Source organism: Amblyomma maculatum, chromosome 1 (assembly GCF_055883805.1).
Source record: "Amblyomma maculatum isolate TAMU_Amacu chromosome 1, ASM5588380v1, whole genome shotgun sequence".
In the NCBI taxonomy this organism is placed as follows: Eukaryota; Metazoa; Arthropoda; class Arachnida; order Ixodida; family Ixodidae; genus Amblyomma; species Amblyomma maculatum.
The window spans coordinates 307608619-307615116 of NC_139344.1; the positions used below are offsets into that span (position 1 = coordinate 307608619).

General features: G+C 51.2%; 1 pseudogene; it reads left to right on the plus strand.

Annotated features, from left to right (window-relative positions):
• Positions 1 to 3602: 3602 nt before the first annotated feature.
• On the plus strand, positions 3603 to 5707 carry LOC146207018 (uncharacterized; annotated as a pseudogene).
• The last annotated feature ends 791 nt before the right edge of the window (positions 5708 to 6498 follow it).

The window sequence follows — 6498 nt, forward strand, 5'->3', positions numbered from 1 at the left end:
TTACCCAAAGTCTATGCCGCCATTGTGCAGGAATGTCTGCCGCACCGGGAAGCTGACGTGTAGGTTTTGCAACTGATCTATTGCAGCTGAAGCAACGATACAGAAAGAAAAAAATAGGCGACAATCCCTGGCGATGCATCGCGCGACGACGACGCCAACGCCTGTCGCTGCCGCTGGTGCACATCGCACAGAGGGATTCCTTCAGCGGCTCTGAGAGCGGACGGACGTGACTTTCACTCGCTCCGAGCCCCGTTACGCGATCTCTGGACCGCGCCGCCCCCAAAATCGGGCCTCCCGGGACGCCGCGCGCCTGCAAGGAGAGCCCCGCGTTCCCGGCCGTTTCTCCGTCCCGTGATCTTCGTCGCCTGAGTTCGCCTCGGGTTCCAGACGCTGCCAGCTCTTTTTCGACACCAGCATCCACATCCCGCAGCGTAATGACGGATGCTGCGTCGCCGCTACTGCCATCTTCCACGCCACCTCCTGCCCATTGCTCTGGCACTACCGATATTGATGTCGACTCGGATGAAGCTGCATTTGCAGACAACTGCGATCCCAATACAGAAGAAGGGTGGATAACGCCCAGCAAGACCAAGAAAGAACGCCTAGCGCCGCGCCCCAGGCACGAACTACATACCATCGTAGTGCGCGTCTCCCACACCCTGCGATTTCAAGCCGTGAAACCGTATGCCATCTTATCCGCCTTCATCTCTGAGGCAGCGCTTCCACCCCACATTCGCCAAGAAGTGGCCATCCAGACTCGGCCGCAGCAAAGAGTCATCATCCTGAAAACTGCCTATGCAGTGGCAGCGAAGCGCCTCGCCCAAGTGGAAGAAATACGCCTGAACAACCATATCCATCAAGTCACGCCGTACCTCACCGCACCGCTCAACTCGTGCAAGGGTGTTATCCACGGAGTGGATGCGGGCCTTTCCCCCACTGAATTAATGAATTGCCTGGACAGCTATCAAGCCACCATCATCACGGCGAGAATGATGGGTGAGACCGAATCAGTTCTCATAACATTCGAAGGCACCACTGTACCCCATACAGTGCTTTTCCGGCGAGCATCGTACAGGTGCCGCCCTTATCATCCAAAAGCCCTGAAATGTGAAAGATGCAGGACCTACGGACATCGTGCCATGAATTGCCCCCAAGTGCCGACTTTCTGGAGATGTCCTACGTGTGCTACTCCTTTGCATCAAGATCAGACAACACATGAATGCATTCCCTGGTGTTATCACTGCGGTGGCGAACATCCCTCTTTCGATCCTTCATGCTCAGTGCAACAACAAAAGGACAAAGCCAGTATCAAGGCAGCCTACGACCAGCGAGTACAACTCCGCAAAAACCTTCAAAAAGCCATTACACGGACGTCATCACCCGCCAAGCGCGACAGTCGCAGTCAACAAAAAGAGCCGCTGCGAAAAGCGCCAACAACCAAGACAAATGCGAACCAGCAGGCATCGCACTATCAGCGACTTGACACATCATGCCACACAGTTCAGCACCAAGCATCTGCGCCCGTGCAAACATCAACGCTACCACAAACATCGGTATGGGGACGTGTGTCTCCACCTCCTGCAACGCCTATTGAACCGTCGCAGCAGTGCACCCAACAACGACCGATTCTCCAGCCGGCCATTCTACAGCCACCAGTCGGAAGAGTTCCGAAGCCCACTTCTGATACCAAGGCTTCCAACGCTGACCCCACCGAGGACGCACGATCGCCGTCCACTTCACTGCCCGCAAATCCGCCTGGACTTTCTCCGCCAACGAATCTGCCAGGTACTCCTCACCCCTATCCAGTACCCCTTACTCATTCCTCCCCCATAGCCCAAGCTCCCTTTAATCATCCGCACATTAACCAACAACTCACATCGCTGAAAGAAAGATTAGCTCCGTGTGAACAACATATAGCTGAACTCACCGAACGCATGACAAACTTGGAGAAAATGGTGTTCAACATTCTAAATATGGTTAACCCCCTTGTCTGCCGCATAGAAGAGCTCACCAAAGTTGTAGTTTCGTTAGAAAAGACTTTTTCAGCTCTCTCAACATCACAAACACCTATGGAAGCAACATTTCAATCTCTCAAAAGACCTCGATCGCCTGAGCCCGCACAGCCGGGCATTCCTACTTCACAGCCGCCCCCTCCACTCTCCCCCGCAACCGGACCCTCGTATATTTCATAATGGATGTTAAATCGGCATTCAGCGTCATCGAGTGGAATTGTAGGAGCTTGAAATCCAACCGCACACCCCTTCATCAGTGGATTCTCACCCTCCCGTTCCTTCCTCAGGTTATCTTACTTCTCAGAAACTCGACATGCGATGAATATTCCTGGGTATCGCGCCCTTCATGCTCAACCAAACGAGGCCCCACTCGTGTCCACATTCATTCGACGGGATCTCCAGTATGAACCTTTAGAACCTCCCGCAGCTGTTGCAAATCACCGGACTGCATTCGCTTTCTACCCCTCCCCAAAACTTAAACCTTTTTGTTTTCTAAATTTTTACAATCCTCCTAAAGAACACAAACTCTTCAAGGCCCTTTTCAGTTTCACTGCAGAGCTCGCCAATAAGTATGAGGTCCTTTTGGGCGGCGATTTCAATGCCCCCCACGTCAGCTTGGGATATCGGAGCACCCTACGCCCAGGCAGGCTTCTGCATTCGTATATCACGCAGCAGCATTTCACTATAATTAATAATCCTGACACCCCGACCAGGGAAGGCGTAGGTCGTCAGCTATCTACCTCACCTGACCTCACACTCTTTCTCGGATCTGCATATGTATCCTGGACTCACACTCAAGAACAACTTTTTAGCGATCACTACATTATCATTATTTCATTAGACATGTGCTCTCGGAAACGTAAAATTCAAGTCAAGCACACCAATTGGGATGCGTTCCGCAAACTTCTTGTGAATTCAAATAGCTCCACTGAATCGTATGATGAGTGGGTTCAATCTGTAAAGCGAGCGCAGGCACAAGCAACTAAAGAAGAGGTCACCACGGCCCCTGCCCAGCATCCAGACCCGCATCTGATCCGCCTGTGGAAGCGCCGAAAACGGATCCTGAGACGGATCAGGGAGCAGCCCCAAAATTACCAGTTTAGGGAGCGAATAGAATATTTGGATCTTCAAGTCCGTCAGCACTGTGCTTCCATTGAGAACTCGAACTGGACAAAAATATGTGATCAGATTGACGGTAGCTTGCATCAAAAATCTGCATGGCACCTACTTCGTGCTTTACTTGGTCCGCAACCGCCCCCCGTGCCAACTCTAGATAAGCACCTAACCATACAAGGCCCAACACAGCTTACTAAAACACTGCATGATCTTTATATACCCCCACCACTGCTATGCTCGTACCCCTCGTACTCAGGGCCAGATAACCCAGACCTCGACGAGGAATTCACGCTGGCAGATCTGGACTGGGCTCTCGCGAGAAACTCCAAAACATCTTCCCCGGGAGATGATGAAATCACTTACACATTACTCCGGAACCTTCCTGAGCACGACAAGGAGCAACTACTTTCCTTCATCAATACACATTGGTCAGAGGGAACTTTCCCCCAGGAATGGCGTTCCTCCACCATTGTCATGATCCCAAAATCTGGCAAGCCGCCGGCACTGCAAAACCTCCGTCCCATTTCGCTTACTTCTTGTGTGGGCAAGACAATGGAACGGATGGTGTTGGACCAATTTCAATGTCATCTGGAAACCACATCGTTTCTCCCACAAAACCTGATTGGCTTCCGCCCCCACGTGTCTACTCAAGATCTCTTTTTGCTTCTCCAGCATGCCTTCCTTTCACCGCCCTCCTCCCAAGTCCATGCCCTAGTCACAGTAGATGTGCGAAAAGCATTCGATAATATCTCCCACGATCATATACTTCGCTGTGTTCAAGAAACTGAGTGTGGGTCCACTCTCTACTCATACATACGCAACTTCCTCAAAGATCGCACTGCATGTTTCCGCATAGCAGGCGAGAATTCCCTTCCCTTTGCTCTGACCCGTGGCACCCCTCAAGGCGCTGTTCTTTCCCCCACCCTCTTTAATCTTGGTATGGCCCCACTTTCACGCCAACTTCAAAAAATTCCAAACTTGTCTCACATATTTTATGCTGATGACCTCACGCTGTGGTGCACACAAGGCTCCCCAGGGGAGGTCGAGGCAAAACTTCAACAAGGCCTCGATATTATATCCCAGTTTCTGACTTCTGCTGGACTCCAGCCAGCACCAGAAAAGTCCGAGCTCCTCCTCTTATCGCGTACCCGCTATCAGAGATCCGTCAATCATCACATATCTCTTCATTTAGCCAAGCATCCTATCCCACAGGTTTCTTCATGCAGAATTCTAGGCATTAATATTCATGAAAGGTCCAATCAATTAAGTGTCAATTCAGCGATTAGCACGTGCCGCTCCGTTACTCACCTGGTCAGGCGTGTTGTTAAACGCCAAGCAGGATTGCAAGAAAAACAAGCCAGTCAGTTAGTACACGCACTAGCACTAAGCAAAATTTTATACGCTCTTCCTTATTTTGAACTCACACAACAGCAAACTATAAAAGCTGCATCAGCGCTCAACAGCCTATATAAAGCATCCCTTAACCTCCCTGAACACACTTCAAACAAGAGGCTCTACGACACAGGCCTTTTTCTTCCCCTCCCCACATTACTCGTTCTCCACAGAGACAGGCAGCTGGCTCGACTGTCTGGCACTTTGCAGGGTCGCTGGCTCCTAGAGAAAGCAAATCTGTCTCCTATCAACCTGCCTATCGAAGAATCATCTGCACCCCTTCCCTCCAACATGCGCTTCGCCCCTCTACCCCGTCATATGGCCCCTTGTGTGAATAATGGTCGCAGGGAAGCTCAGGCAGCTCACCACAGTCCTCCCTTATCAACACAGACAGTAGCATATACAGACGCCACCATATTGGACACAGGTTCTGCGGCATATGTAATCTTCACCCCTTTGGAGGCGGACCCTTCCCTTCATACATGCGGCCCATACAGCAATCCTCCCCCCATCGCTACTCTAGAGATTGTACCTATCATTCATGCCATCATGTCCTTCTCTGAACTTCCTCGCACTTCTTCGTACACCATTTACACTGACTCAATGGCGCTATTCGGTTGCTGCAGCGTCGGCTAATTCCTTCGGACCTAGAAACAGCATTACACCACGCCTTACGTTCGTTGGCTCCATCGTCAGTCACGATACGGTGGGTCCCTGGCCATGCAGGGATCACAGGAAATGAGCTGGCTCATCAGCTGGCCCGCGATATTCACATCCGGGCGCCTGTGATCCCTTGGTCAAGCCCTCCGACGTGGGACGATGCGTTGGCCTATAAACTCACAATTAAGGAACACTGCCGCACACTAAAAACGTCATTTAGGCACGTGCCCCGCCCCCATCGGCATCTCAACGTTGCTCAAGCACAGATACTTCGTAGGATTCAAACGAACACTCTTATTACACCTTCCCGACAATTCCATTACCGTCTTCGTTCAGACCCTTCCTGTTCCAACTGTCCTGCGCTGTATGCCAATCTAGAACACTGCTTCTACTCCTGTCCAGCCGCCCAGTCCAGTCACTACATCCCCTTCCCTTCACCTCCCTCCTGGAGTGCCTGGCTGTCATCGGCACAGATGGAAGACCAGCTTGCCTTGGTGAACCAGGCGAAGGATATGTTGAGTGCTTAGTTTGCGCTTTTAAATAAAGTGTTTTTCTCCCTTCTCTCTCTCTCGCACAGAGCGAAGGACCTCAGCGACAGAGACGCGTTTTCAGCCTTGCTTTGTTAGCGCCGCGCCTCCTCGTTTGGCAAATGAGTACAGTTACGCTATATTCAGTTTCTTGCACTAAACAGCAACACTGATGAAATTTCTTGAAAAGCGTCGAGCCCCCCCCCCCCCCCAAAAAAAAAAAAAAAGAAGAAAATGGTCCCAGCGCAGCGGCGTGCTATTATACTGCGATGCAGACATGATTGAAAGCAGTGGCGTTTTTCTACAACTTTCGAAAATTAGCAATATCTAGCCCCACTAGCCTTTTTTGTTTTGCAATACTACTCTACCAAGCTTTTACTAAACCGTCTCGATGCGCTCATATATGCCCGGATCAGACGAAATGAGCGTCTGCAGGATTTTTGCTCATACCGGACTAGGGAAACAAACTTTGCATGCAAAAAAAACAAAAACAAAAAAAGAAACAACGAAGGTGAGTACCCCAAAGCCTTTTGCGATTGGCTGCCTGGCGAGCTGGTTCCAGCATCATGAGCGATTTTCTAAAAACCCAGAACCTGGGCGACAGCGTCGAGCGGCAATGCTTTAGCGGTCCTCAGCGCACTGCGCATCGTGCTGCCGCGCGACTCATGCGGTTAGCGTTTTATCGCACCAGACACGAGAAAATATGCTTTTGCCCGGACTCCGCCGACTCCGCCCGAGGTCACCCGAGGGAACCCAAGCGGCCGAGCCACGCGACGGCTATACGCCGTTCC